This window comes from Rhodamnia argentea, chromosome 9 (genome assembly GCF_020921035.1).
Source record: "Rhodamnia argentea isolate NSW1041297 chromosome 9, ASM2092103v1, whole genome shotgun sequence".
NCBI classification, from domain to species: domain Eukaryota; kingdom Viridiplantae; phylum Streptophyta; class Magnoliopsida; order Myrtales; family Myrtaceae; genus Rhodamnia; species Rhodamnia argentea.
The window spans coordinates 10,400,226-10,415,910 of NC_063158.1; the positions used below are offsets into that span (position 1 = coordinate 10,400,226).

At 39.9% G+C, this 15,685-nt stretch overlaps 1 protein-coding gene and 1 pseudogene across 1 annotated transcript in view; one reads left to right on the top strand and one right to left on the bottom strand.

The window, feature by feature from the left end:
- Nucleotides 1–15,685, bottom strand: part of LOC125316732 (zinc finger CCCH domain-containing protein 1-like) — an 82,694-nt gene that overhangs the window by 39,722 nt on the left and 27,287 nt on the right. The gene's annotated exons all lie outside the window — the stretch shown is intronic.
- LOC115729304 overlaps nucleotides 1–15,685 on the top strand; it is a 38,741-nt pseudogene that overhangs the window by 8,204 nt on the left and 14,852 nt on the right.

Here is a 15,685-nt window from a genome sequence, read left to right on the forward strand (position 1 = left end):
CTTGTCTACAACAAGCGACTCCGATAAGCCTAATCGGCCAATAATAAAGCAAGTACATTAATTTTCACCTTTTAAGGTAAGATTGGTGGGTTCAATGCGATATGAGCGCATATTGACTTGGTAATTCAATTTATTCAACTTTTCAAATTGTAATGCTCATATAAGATAATTACAACGGCCACGTGTCAATATTGCTCCACAAACAACAAAGGTTGGTGCTCTAATTATGCTACGTCGTTTTGCATATTTTCTCACTGGTCTTTTATTAATGTGTTCATATGAAGCAAATTAGGTAAATATTTTCCAAATGAGAGTGGTAGAAACTACAATACTGAATAAAAAACAAAACTTGAAACGCTTGTAGTTGTGCTTTGTGTATCATTGTGAAATAAGTCTATTGTAAAAATATTGTATTTTTCCGATTAAAAGCTTTTCTAGATGTTTTCAAGTGATTTTCCCTCAATAGTTCTCTGCCATACTACTCAGACAAGGCTAGAAGTTCGATTGAACTATGAAATTACACCATCGGTAACTTAAGAGAGCAGAGACGCAATTTACATATAACAATACGCACATTCAATCTCCAGGAAGGGTTTCCTTGTGATAGTTTGGCTTTGGGGGTAAAAATCCACTCACCATAATCTCTTAGAGCTAAAACAAAAAACAAAAATAATACTCACATTTCATGCATGTAATAGCTTGTCTTTACCTATGTTCTTTTCTCTTTTACCAACTCCTTTTTGCTTCTTTTTGCCAGAAAAAGAGTTACGGTCAACTTCCCAGAAAAGAACAATAAATGCTCCAGAAAAGAGTCTCAAGCAACTCCTCAAAGCAAAAATAATCACACAAAAAATCATCTTGGAAACACCTTTGGATCCATGGATTGGGTTTTCTTTACTTATCAAAGAATAATAGATTGAGAGTTGATCTGCTTGAAAGTTACATTCCCAGAGAAAATCTAGCAATCACACAACAACATCTCATAAATGAAATCATAGACAAGTCATAGATCCATGAGACTTAGGCATTAGCTTTGATCAAGATCAAAAAGCATGAGATAAAGTACATGACTTAGGCGATAACCACCGCCCGCCGCAATCGTCGCCCGCGACCACCGCCCCTGCCGCCGACCACCTCCACCGCATACCGCCATTTGCCGCTCACAACCATTTCCGATCATCGCCCGTCGCCACCCACAACAAACCTCCGCTGGTCACCGCCCACCGCCATCGCCCGCCGATCGCTCTCCGCCGCTAACCATTGCCCACTGCCGACCTCGGCTTGTCGCCGCCACCCGCCGATCTCCCCCCATTGCCAACCACCATCGACATTCGTCGGCCTCCGCCCGCAACCATCGCCACCCATCACCAATCGGCGGCTATCGCCCATCGCCGCCTGCGGTCACCATCGACCTTCAGCAATTGCTGACCACCACCCATCGCTGACCTCCTTCGGTCACCGATCGCGTCGACGACAGCCGCCAATGACTGCCACCCACCGCTAATCTTCGCCGGCCGTAGCCCATCGCCGATCAATGCTGCGAGTAGAAATTTTTTGGCTGCTGATAATAATTTTTCATAAAAATTTTGTGCTAATAATATTTCAAAAATAGAAATTTTCAATTATTATTAAAATAATTATTTTTATAAAAGATTAAAGTAGAATTAAAAAAAAAATCAATTTTGGACTGGAAGTTGATTTCTGGTGGGATGGTTGCCATGGGCGCCCTTAGCACCCGCATTCCTGGCGAGTCCTCACTCCCTCCTGCGCACAGACACAAGCGTAAAGATTGCTCTTTTTCTCTTCCATGAACCCTTCTCTTTCTTCTCTCTCTTTGCCTTTACACACCCACCATACCAATCCTCCTGAATTCGGCTAAGATTGATGTTTCGTGACAGCACCGCTTTACACTCTGTGCCTTTTGTTTTCCTTTCTGTTCCTTTGCACTTTCTTGTGACCGAGGTTGCAACTTCTTTTTGAGGAGGGAGAAAGGGGAATTCAAATGGAGTAAAGGGCAGGAGAGGAAGGATGTCCCCTGGTCTCAAGATTGTGTTTTTCGAGGCTTTCTTGCTGTTTCATTGTGAGTGATCCTCCTATTATGCTTTGTTGTGTGCTGGGCTCTGTTTTACGTTTTGCATCGTCTTTGGATTGTTAGCTGGGTCGTGATTTACACCTCAAGAATTTATCTGGGGTTGGTTGGCATTCTGATCATATGTGTCAACAGTTTGTGGAATTCTCAGGGTTGTTATTTTGAGCTCAGAGTTGATGTTCATTGGCTGTTTGATCTGTTGAATGGACAAAAACTTGTTCAATGTTGTTTAGGTTAGAAGTAATTGAGCAATGTACTCGTGAGGACATTAAAAGTATATTGGAAGCTCAGGATAGTGTGGCATCATTTATGAATTGGGCATTTCTAGTGCTTCTCTTGCGGGTTGCCCGGTCGTAAGAACTATTAGATTTGAATGGTGAATTGTAAGTCAGCACATTTGATGCAACAATGTATGCTTTATGGTTGCAACCAATACCGTCACTTTAAGTATGTCTAGTGGCTGAGATATTAATGGTTGATGCCTTGATGGTGTTAAGTGCACCAGCAATGTGTAATTGCTTACGAAAGTCCAATGTCAAAAAACTGGAGTGAAACTGGTATATCTAAACGACTCGTATGTCAAGGGCTTCGTGTTTTAGCAAAATGAGTCCGACTAGGTGTCTATAAGCTGGTACTTTGCATTCCCTCTTATGATATCCTTCAGTTGCGATCCCCAACAGATTGCATCTTAAGCAGTCACTTATTTTTGGATTCAACCTTGTCTTTGTAGCATGTTGAGATTGAAAATCAGGAAACTGCCTATGAGAAATGATCCAAACCAGAATTATCAGAATCATCAGCAAAATCCATTAAGTACTCTAGATTTAGCAGAAGCATAAGAAGAATTTCAGCATTAAAGATAGAACTCTGCAGCCAACAATGATCAGCAATGCTTGCATCAGTGACTACTTGTTTCCGCACATGCTCACTATGTTTAGTCCTCGAAGTTTGTGAAGTTCTTTATAATTTAGCAAACGGTGGTTTGAAGTTTACTCTTTCCTATCTATTTTGAGTGCTGTGAATGTTTATCAGAATACTAGGTGGTGTTTCTATTTAGTTCGCATTATTGTTAAACTTTTCTACAGTTCTGCCTGAATGTAGTTGTAGCAGATTTGATGACCACACATTGGCTCCCTTTAGCAACATTACTGTGCCCAAATTGTCAGGTACATATTTTGCCCATATTTTGTTATTGGGATTCGCATAACATGTACATGCAAAAATATCATATAAAACAATCAAACGCAGCGGAAATAAATAAAAAAACCCATACATGTATCTCCGGAGGCGTAGTTCGTGCGTTTCAATCGAAAATCATATATTTATTAAGAGGGTTAAATGATTACCTCTTGTAGCGTGCTTGAAAACAAGTTGATTCGGATGCTCTTTGTTCGAGTCTCACAAATGTCGGACCTCTAGTTCAGACACACCAGCAATCGCAACGTCGAACGGAAGAACGAACTCGCGAGAATCACTACTTGAATTGTGCTAGCAATTTCGTGGCAATAATTCTTCGCACGCTCAATTTTCTTTCAGTCAATCCAAGAGCGCAAGTATGGAGAGAATTTTGTTTTCTTATTTCTCTCACTCATGCACGCCCGAGTGAAAAAACCATTTTTCACTCGTTTCCCCTTTCCTTTTGCAGACCCATCTCTATTTTTTTTTAATGAAAAATGCGCCGCACGATCAGCATTGTGAGAAGCACCCACGATCTGATCATGGGCGCATTGCACAACGACGGCAACCGACGTTGCCGTCCGTTGTGCATGGGCACACGATGAGCAACATTTGCTCATTGTGTGCCACGCACATAATAATTTTTTTTTAATAACCATTATTATTATAAAAAAAACAGAAAGGCTATAGAATAATAAATGTGCATGTTGGACATATAATATATGTCCACGTTGAGCATACGTGTGCATTGTATGCATGTGCGCCGATGACCAAAAATAAAATTAAAATTAAATCACAATCGTATGCACGTGCGTCGATGACCAAAAATAAAAATAAAATTAAATCACATTTAATCTAATTTTAGCCCTACTAAAATCGGTATATCGTAATTGCAAACATATTTGCAATATAGTCTTTCCGTTCATTGTCGTCATGTATTGGTTAAGGTGTGTGACATTCCTAGGTTCATTATTAAGTTGGCAGTAAGACATGCACTAACACTTTAGTACTTCCAAGAGAATTGATTGTCCCGATCAACCTCTAGGTCCTCAAGCCATGAGTGACATCTAGCAATATGTCATGGCTATCCGGACAATGTGAATACTTTAAGAACATAATGAACCTGTCGGCTTTGGTTACGGTGTAATTCAATCCCTCCGTCTTACTATATTCCGATCGAACAAAGACCATGGAATATTTGTCAAGTCACCAATTCGAGCATATGCACAAATCTAATTGACATGCATTTATATGAGACATGAACATTTCATTCTCGATCATAACCCCGGCCGATGATTTCAATATATTGTCATAATTAAATTTCATAGGATATCATACCTTGCATGCGACAAGGAGACAGATTCCATTTTGTGCACACGTGTGACTTCGTATGTGCATGAACTGTGACCATCAAGTATAGAGACGGATCGACGAACCATCAATATGCGTCCTCGTGAACCATAGCCATTCGACACACAAGTCAACACTGTGCCTCGGGTCTAAGGATTATTTACACAAGACCAAAGCATGAACGATTAGACATTGACCACGCTAAAAGCTTCCATGTTGCTAATCATTCAATGCGTGTCACGTTCGATGAACTTGTCTGATACAAGCACCTGTGTTCTAACTCGGACATCGCAATACCCAATGACTTGTGACTCGTCATTCCCTTAAGTATCCAATGTTCAATGGTGAAGTTAAGAACATACCGGTCTCAACAGGATCATTGATATCCATTCAATGATTCATTAACCGGGAACAGTTTAAAGATTCAATCTAATTGTGAACCTGTCATACATATTCTCAACGTCTCAAGAATAGGTCCAGCCACAACCGATCTTGTGGAATTTATTCATATAAGTAAATAATCGGACAAATAAATAAATACGTCTTTGCCATTAATTAAATAAGAAATTGAAAATACAATTGAAATCCCTAAGATGTAACTATTACATAGTCGCTTTAGGGCACATCTCTAACAATCTCCCACTTGCACTAAAGCCAACTAGTTTGGAACCTCAAACCCATTTTGTCAAGGTGTCTTTCAAAAGAAGGCTGAGGTAAGGCCTTAGTAAAGGGATCTGCCACGTTTCCGCCGAGGCAATTTTTTGCAAAGCGATATCACCTCTCCCAACTATTTCTCCGATGAGATGGAAGCGCCTCTCAATGTGCTTGGACTTCTGGTGAGACCTTGGTTCCTTAGCTTGAGCGATTGCCCCATTGTTGTCACAAAACAATATAATTGGCTGCTCAATGGAAGGAACAACTCCAAGTTCAGAAATGAACTTCTTCATCCAAGCTGCTTCCTTTGCCGCTTCCAAAGCGGCTACATACTCCGCCTCGGTGGTGGAATCCGCAGTTATGCTTTGTTTGGAACTCTTCTAGCTAACTACACCACCATTAAGTATAAACACAAACCCAGATGTAGACTTATAATCATTCGGATCCGATTGAAAATCGAAATCGATATAAGCGTCAACTTTAAATTCTCCTTCTCCATATATCAAGAATAAGTCATTAGTCCTTCGCAAGTACTTAAGGATATTCTTGATTGCTATCCAATGCTCTTCCCCTGGATCGGACTAATATCTGCCGATAATACTTACAGCATGCGCAATATCAGGTCGTGTACATAGCATAACATACATTATGCTTCCAATTGCGGATGCGTAAGGTATTTTTGCCATCCGCTCTCTTTCTTCGGGAGTGTTGGGACACATCTCCTTGGAAAGACAAATTCCATGCCTAAAAGGCAATAATCCTCTTTTGGAACATTGCATGTTAAACCGTGTTAACACTTTGTCTATGTACTTAGATTGGGAGAGGCCAATCAATCTTCTCGATCTATCTCTATAGATCTTGATACTTAAAATATAAGTTGCCTCTCCTAAATCTTTCATGGAGAATTTCTGTGACAAGAATAGTTTGATCGATGATATCATTGGAATATTATTCCCGATTAAAAGTATACCATCGACATAATGAACTAGAAACGTAATTGCGCTCCTACTGACCTTCTTATATATACATGGTTCATTCGGATTCTTGATGAAACCAAACGATTTGATTATCTCATCAAAATGGATGTTCCAACTTCTAGAGGCTTGTTTGAGTCCATAAATAGATCTCTTAAGTCTACACATATTCTGACTTTCACCACTAGATTCAAAACCTCGTGGTTGGTCCATGTAAATATCCTCCTCAAGGAAACCATTAAGAAAAGCCGTTTTGACATCTATATGAAATATCTCATAATCAAGGTGCGCAGCTATAGCCAACATAATTGAATGGATTTTAGCATGGCTACGGGTGAGAAAGTTTCGTCGTAATCGATCCCTTCTTTTTGACGATATCCTTTCGCCACCAGCCGCGCTTTGTAAGTTCCAACTTGACCATCAACATTCATCTTCCTCTTGAAGATCCATTTACAACCAATTGGTACAATACCATCAAGCGGATCAACTAGAGTCTAAACATCGTTGGAATACATTGAATCCATTTCGGATTTCATGGTTTCTAGCCATTTACCAGAATCGATGTCCGACATCGCTTCCTCATAGGTGCTAGGATCACTCGGTTGATCACTATCATTCACAATGAATAGTAGCTCAATATCTTCAATCGAGTGTCTATAATGAATAGGCGGACGAAACGTTCTTGCACTCCTCCTAAGAGGTTGTGTATCAGAAGCTCCCACCGAATCGTAGATCGGTGTCCGAACTTCGTTATTTGGTACTTCATTATTTTCTTCTTGTAAGACTATTTTTTGCCTAGCACTACCTTCTTGAACGAACCGATTCTCCCGAAAAGAAGCATGGTTCTCGATCGAAACTCTTTGGTCAGAGTGAAAATAGAAATAATATCTAAGAGTCTCTTTTGGATATCCAATGAAGCGACCTTGTTCAAACCTAGCCTCCAATTTCTCTCGTTCTCGCTTCTTGACAAAAGTCGGACAACCCCAAATCTTGATATGATTAAAACTTGGTTTTCTACTATGCCATATCTCATAAGGCGTAGTTGGAATAGATTTGGATGACACTCTGTTCGGTAAATATGCAGCTATCTCAAGGGCATATCCCCAAAGGGATACTGGCAAATCGGTGTAATTCATCATAGATTGCACCATATCCAATAAAGTGCGTTTTCTCCTTTCGGATACACCTTTATGTTCTGGAGTTGAGGGAGGTGTCCACCGTGATAAAATGCCATTATCTTTAAGATAGTCCAAGAATTCAGTACTAAGGTATTCACCTCCTTGATCGATCGGATCGAAGAGCCTTAATACTCTTTCCCGTTTGTTTCTCCACTTCGGACCTAAATTCCTTGAACTTTTTAAGGGTTTCCGATTTATACTTCATTAAGTACAAATACCCATATCGTGAATGATCGTCGGTAAATGTGATGAAGTAAGAATAACCACCCCTAGCGGTTTCATTAATTGGTCCACATACATCTGTATGTATTAATCCTAGTACGTTAGCAGCCCGCGCACTATGTCCTACAAAGGGTGCTTTGGTCATTTTTCCTAGAAGACATGCATAACAAGTAGAGTATGGTTCAAAACCGATTGGATCAATATATCCATCATTACTCAACTTGTTAATCTTATTTTCTCCAATATGACCTAATCGGAGATGCCAAATATAATTGGATTTGGACTATTTCTATGGCGTTTATTAGTTATGGCATTTACATCGTGACTATTTTGCTTATTGAAATTGGTAATCGCATTACCGGACATTGTAATGGTATATAGATTATTGGTTAATAATCCGGAACCAACACACTTTCTATTATAATAAATAGAACATACATCATCAGCAAAAGAAAATTCATAATTCTCTTTACCCAAACGAGGTATAGAGATGATGTTTCGAACATCATTCTCATAATGCAAACAATTCTTTAAAACCAAAATATGTCCAGGAGGCAAACATAAACGAAAAGTCCCTATAGCTAATGCAGCAACTCTTGCCCCATTTGCAAATGTTAGGACAATCTCATTTCGTCCCAACATCCTGCTTATTTCCCGATTCGCAAAGACATAAAAATATGTGAGGTTGCAATGGAATCCGGAATCCATAAGTTGGATTTAGCACTAACCATAAGATTAGTTTCAATAAGCATAGACACCATACCTTCGCAAGGTTAGTTCTTGGGCTTGACCTTCAAGCTCGCAAGGTACTTCTTGCGGTTCCTCCTCCAGTGTCCCATAACACCACAGTAATGACATTTTCCTTTTTCAACCTTGGGCTTTGGTTGCACAGCAGCTTTCATAGGGTTTTTCCATTTCCTTTTCTTCAAAATAGTTTTACTCTTTGAAGAAGAAGCCGTAGTCATAGCCACTACATTTGGCCTTGTATTGTGCATTTCCTTCTCATAAACTACCAGCATACTATGTAACTCAACAAGAGTTTTCTCCATCTTATGCATGTGGAAGTTTTGGACAAAATCGGAGAAGGAATCGGGCAAAGATTGGAGGATTAAATCCACAGCTAAGTCATTGTCCATAACGAGATTCGGCCTAGCCAATTCTTCTATGTGCCGGATCATTTTCAAAACGTGATTATTAAGCGATGATCCCTCGCCCATCCTCATGCGGTACAATGCCTTAGATATCTCATATCTAGAGGTTTGACCATTCTCATCAAAGAATTCCTTCGGGTGCAATATGATCGACCTAGCATCTTCCATTGCTTCATACTTCTTCCGAAATTCATTATTCATTGAAGCAAGCATATATGACCTAACTTTTAAGTCATCATCATGCCACTTATCATAAGTGACACGTTCCTCTTGGGTCCCACCCTCGGGAAAAGAGGTTGGCATTTTTTCATCAAGCACATACCCGAGTTTTTCCGAATTGAGAACAATTCTCGGATTCCTCAACAAGTCGGTGAAATTGGGTTCGGTCAAACAGTTCTTGTCAAGTATCGAAGCAAGCGGGTTTGTGTTCACCATTTTCAGAGTAATAAATATCTGTGCAAAAAATAAATTGTTAGATGTTGTCTTTCAAAGTAACTATTTCATTTTGGCCTTTAAATGAAATAGATCCCCCACTAAATTTATATTCGGATCCCATACTCCTTAAAATGGGAAACGGTAATCTTTGTTGGGTAAAGATTACTAGTGGGGATTAGAGTCCCACCAGCTCATAGTCCACTTCACCTAAAAGTTATTGGTGCTCTATAAACTGGGTGAGTGAATCAACTTATTCAACGCATCATATGCGAGTCCCAATCATAATTTCGGCCTCTAGACCATGAAAGTCTCACCGACAGGTTATTGACCTCATGATCATAGTTAAGTCTAGCCCATCGTTTCATGCAAGTATTGAAAAGGCAAACGATCCCCTCACCTAACGGTTATTGGAAATCCTTTGGCTCCAACCCCACAACATCATATGCTTAATGGAGTGGTCCATTATTATGAATGCCAATTGACCCCTATGTATCCATAGCCAGTCAAGCAACCACTATAATATAGGATCAAACCACAATGACAGAAGGCCACGAGTCCGAAACCCGTTACGACTTAATATTATTTTAAGGAGGTTGTGGTCATTATTAAAGGTCTCACTTTGCACATTAACCGGTTTAACATGCTCATAAAACATAATAAATAAATAGATGTCAAACGCATAAACATCTATCCTACGTGGTGATCATGGAATTATGGTTTAATGGGTCTCGAGCCAATAAGACCACAGTTAACCATTTTAATATTTTAGTATTGGAGATGCACTTTTCGCTCTTTCTTGGTTCCTTGAACCCTTCGCGAACAGGGCCCATAGAGCTCTCCGGCTTAACGGCTCCTCCACGTAATCCTCATAGCATTTATATCAACAATTGACTATGCTAAACTACGCTAAAAATAAAAATTACATGAAAAATAAAAGAAGGACGCAGCCTCCATTTAATAATTACAACCCCAAAAATACCAATAACCATCATACATTCATTCATACATCAATCACATTAATTAGAGATTTTTCCATGATCACCACCCTTCCACGTGTGCAATGAATTCATAATTTAAAGTTTCGGGAGGCACAAAAATTCTGCATTTAATCATATTAATGGTTGAGCAATGCAAGCCGCATCAAGAAATTAACGCCAAATAAACAAATTTCACGTGCGTAATTCTAATCGGCAGTAGCATTCTCACCACTAGATTCGTAGATGCGAATCATTTTGCAGAATTCATACATAATATAAAATAACTACGGATTTTCGATTCAAAATTGATTTAGCCTCAATTTTTTCTACGTTGATTAATTTTATCGAATAAAGTAATCAACTTCTATCGGCCATGTAAAAAGAACAATTCTCTAAATAAATTGGCCATAGCATTGCAAAAATCACTACGAACTAAAATCAATTAAACGCACGAAAACACCTAAGGATTGGCTCTGATACCACTATTGGGATTCGCGTAACATGTACAGGCAAAAATATCATATAAAATAATCAAACGCAGCGGAAATAAATAAAAAACCCATACATGTATCTCCAGAGTCATAGTTCGTGCGTTTCAATCGAAAATCATATATTTATTAAGAGGGTTAAAGGATTACCTCTCATAGCATGCTTGAAAACAAGTTGGTTCGGATGCTCTTTGTTCGAGTCCCACAAATGTCGGACCTCTAGTTCGGACACACCAACAATCGCAATGTCGAACGGAAGTACGAACTCGCGAGAATCACCACTTGAATTGTGCTAGCAATCTCGTGGCAATAATTCTTCGCATGCTCAATTTTCTTTCGGTCAATCCAAGAGCGCAAGTATGGAGAGAATTTTGTTTTCTTATTTCTCTCACTCATGCACGCCCGAGTGAAAAACCATTTTTCACTCGTTTCCCCTTTCCTTTTGCAGACCAATCTCTATTTTTTTTTAATGAAAAATGCGCCGCACGATCAGCATCGTGAGAAGCACCCACCATCCGATCGTGGGCGCATTGCAAAACGACGGCAGCTGGCGTTGCCGTCCGTTGTGCATGGGCACACGATGAGCAACATTTGCGCATCGTGTGCCATGCACATAATAATTTTTTTTAATAACCATTATTATTATAAAAAAAAACAGAAAGGCTATACAATAATAAATGTGCATGTTGGACATATAATATATGTCCACATTGAGCATATGTGTGCATCATATGTACGTGCGCCGATGACCAAAAATAAAATTAAAATTAAATCACATTTAATTTAATTTTAGCCCGACTAAAATCGGTATATCGTAATTACAAACATATTTGCAATATCGTCTTTCCGTTCATTGTCGTCATGTATTGGTTAAGGTGTGTGACATTCCTAGGTTCATCACCGAGTTGGCAGTAAGACATGCACTAACACTTTAGTACTTCCAAGAGAATTGATTGTCCCGATCAACCTCTAGGTCCTATAAGCCATGAGTGACATCTAGCAATATATCATGGCTACCCAGACAGTGTGAATGCTTTAAGAATATAATGAACCTATCAACTTTGGTTACGTTGTAATTTAATCCCTTTGTCTTACTATATCTCGATCGAACAAAGACCATGAAATATTTATCAAGTCACCAATTCGATCATATGCACAAATCTAATTGACATGCATTTATATGAGACATGAACATTTCATTCTCGATCATAACCCCGGCCGAGGATTTCAATACATTGTCATAATTAAATTGCATAGGATATCATACCTTGCATGTGACAAGGAGACAGATTCCATTTTGCGCACATGTGTGACTTCGTATGTGCATGAACCGTGATCATCAAGTACAAAGACGGATCGACGAACCATCAATATGCGTCCTTGTGACCCATAGTCATCCAACACACAAGTCAACACTATGCCTCAGGTCTAAGGATTATTTACACAAGACCAAAGCATGAACGATTAGACATTGACTACACTAAAAGCTTCCATGTCGCTAATCGTTCAATGCGTGTCACGTTCGATGAACTTGTCTGATACAAGCACATGTGTTCTAACTCGGGCATCACAATACCCAATGACTTGTGACTCGTCATTCCCTTAAGTATCCAATGCTCAATGGTGAAGTTAAGAACATACCGGTCTCAACGGGATCATTGATATCCATTCAATGATTCATCAATCGGGAACAGTTTAAAGATTCAATCTAGTCGTGAACCTGTCACACATATTCTCAACATCTCAAGAATAGGTCCAGCCACAATTGATCTTGTGGAATTTATTCATATAAGTAAATAATCGGATAAATGAATAAATATGTTTTTGCCATTAATTAAATAAGAAATTGAAAATACAACTGAAATCCTAAGATGTAACTATTACATAGTCGCTTTAGGGCATATCTCTAACATTTGTTTCTTGAATTCATCCGAGCTTTCCCTTTGATGTCCCGAATGCTACCTTGTGTTATGCTCTTATCGCGGGACTCTGTATAGGAAACTTCACAGCAGCTGAAAACTTGATGAGCATGACCTCCATTGATTGTTGGGCCGTTTTTGCACCATATTTAGTGCACGTGATATGCTGCGCCCCCAATACGAGGCCACACTTACAATTCTCATTGGACAATCCAGTAAAACCACTAATCTTCTCGCTTTGAACGGAAGCTCGGCCAAACATTGCCTCTCCGATGTGGAGTGATTTTGGCAAGCCGGGGCGCTGGAACTAACCCGAATCGGATATGCACGATTCACACACGGAATCTAACCGAAGCTTGTTGCCCGGTGAAAGATGTTTTCACATTTGAGAGCACTGTAGAATCTTCAAAGCTTCTTGCCACTTGCAAGAAGGTTGATCCCGTGAAAGAATGTTGCGAACAAGTCTGTCAAAATGCTATACTAGAGATTGCTACTAAAATTGCTTTGAAAGCTTCTGATGATCTCTTTAGTCGGTATAAGCAGCATATTGTGATGGATCGGTCAACCAGGATCTATGATTATAGAAATATCGTCCTAAGGTGGTTGGCAAGCAAACTCGATACATCTCGGGCGAAGAAAGTTCTCGGAGGGCTATCGAGTTGCAAAGTCAACAAATGTGAGTTTGAGCAAAAGTACACCGACTTCACTATTTTTCAATTCCTCATCATGCTTTTCTTCTTTCGGTTGTCCTCTGGTTTTTCCCGACATGAAACATGTTGCGAAAAGTCGTGCCAACAGCATAAGCAACCAGACAGCATGCTGCAGTGCAATGAAAAGCTACGTCTCCCACTTACAAAGCCATAGCCTGTGTCGTATTACTCTCAAGGACATCCTCTGTTCAAGGTTGACTTTGCCTCTCCTGTCTCTTCATTATCCCAAAGATGCTTCGTTTCGTTACTCGAAGACAATCCTAACATTTGCTCTTTTTGTTGAATGGTCTCGGGGAGGGAAAAGTACATTAGAAGTGCCATAACTTGTGTACGACATTCACTTGAGTGTCATAACTTTCAAAACGTTCACTTAAGTGCCATAACTTTTAAAAATCGTTCACTTAAGTGCCATATTGACGTGGCAGCCAGAAAAGTTACTGTAAATGCCGGAAAAGTTACTGTAGCATGCCGGGAAAGTTACTGTAGACGCCGGAAAGATGACGTGGCATGCCGGAAAGCTAACATGGCACGCCGGAAAAGTTATTGTAGCACTCAAGTGAACGATTTTGCTTCGACATGGCACTCAAGTGAACGATTTTTGAAAGTTATGGCACTTAAATGAACGTTTTGAAAGTTATGGCACTAAAGTGAACGCCGTACACAAGTTATGACACTTCTAGTGTACTTTTCCCGTCTTGGGGATCAGCAATTACAATGGGAAATGAAGGTAATATGCATATTGCATTTCCACTTTATCCGTTCATCACTATCTTTTTCGTCACATAGCTATCGTGGCCGGTATTCGGATCTAGAAATTATGCCCTCGCTTATGGTGAGCCCGAGAATTGTGGGACATCCGAGGGTTGAGTTTCATATTAATTGTATGTGTGCCTTAGTAATTGATGTTCAAGCTTTATCATGCTTTGCTTGATTCTGCCTGCCTAGTTGTGCTTTATTTGACACATTGAACTTAAACTCACCATGCTCGGACTCTTCCTGGATAGTTTCGGATGCCTCCTACCGAGTTTGCCTTCGGATGCCATATTTGAAAAGTTTTATGGGGTCGACTTCCCTTGGGATCTGAATGACAACATTCCTGCTCCGTGGCCGTTGACAGACCAGTTTCAAACTTCATTGTGCAATAAAAAAGTAAGTTGCTAATGAGATACAACACTCTTTCGTTCGTTGCTAATGACTTTGTTTTTTTCGCCTCTATGACTTGTCATCCGTCTAATTCTAGCTGTCAAAATTCCTGCGCTTCCAGAAGCAACGTCGGTTCAAATCGGTAAGCCAATCTTTTTCCAATTAACTAGTAGCAAATGCATTTGGAGGGACCAAATTTAGCTAATTGAGATGTTCAAGCTTGTGTTTGAATACATGGAGGCGTGCCTTGTTCCATGGAAAGAAATGCATTTACAATACAACAATGGCATCCCCGAAATGGATGCAATAAAACAAAAACTTTAGATCGGAATCTGATTTTGTCAATTACGGTGTTTGAAATCAGGAACACTACAAAATTTCCGGATAGTTGCTGGACTTGACTGTGACGCTTTCTTTATGAGCGGGCCTTCATGGCAAAGATGTGAAAAGCCTTGTGCTTTGGCCACTCCTGTCAGTTCTTACGATGTTGCGGATGTCGTCAAGAAGCTTCTTTTACTTGAGGAACATGGCTCATAAATCTGCGTGGTCCCTCGACAGCATCCTATCCTTTGACAATGCGATGGAGGTAACAACCGTAAAGATTCCATGTCCTAAACGGAAATTTATGCCAACAATTACCGTCGTAAAGAACAAGCGTCTCCTTGAAAGTGATCTCGTAAGAGAGAAACCCGACCCGAGATTAATAAGTTTAGAGCATAAAAGCTTGAATTGTATTAGGATCTGCATAACCGATAAATAGGCAAGACTGCCTTACAAGAAAAGGAAAGCCAAAAGGACAAAAGGAAATAACTAATCTACGGGAAATGCTAGTCTACTGTTACCAAAATTACAATGATACAGCTATACAATCCATAATACTCCCCCTCAAGTTGGGGCATGAGGATCCCGAATGCCCAACTTGCAGAGAAGAAAGCGAAAGCGATCTCGTCCAAGTGCCTTGGTAAATATGTCGGCTAATTGAAGATGCGTAGACACATGTGAGGTAGTTACTGTTCCCGATCTGAGATGTTCACGAACAAAGTGACAATCGATCTCGATATGCTTCGTGCGCTCATGAAAAACCGGGTTTGTTGCAATGTGTAAGGCAGCTTGATTATCGCAGAATAATCGAGTTGGCTGCCCCATCCGCACCCCGAGTGAAGAAAGTAAACTCCATAGCCATATGATCTCACTAACTGCTGCTGCCATAGCTCGATAC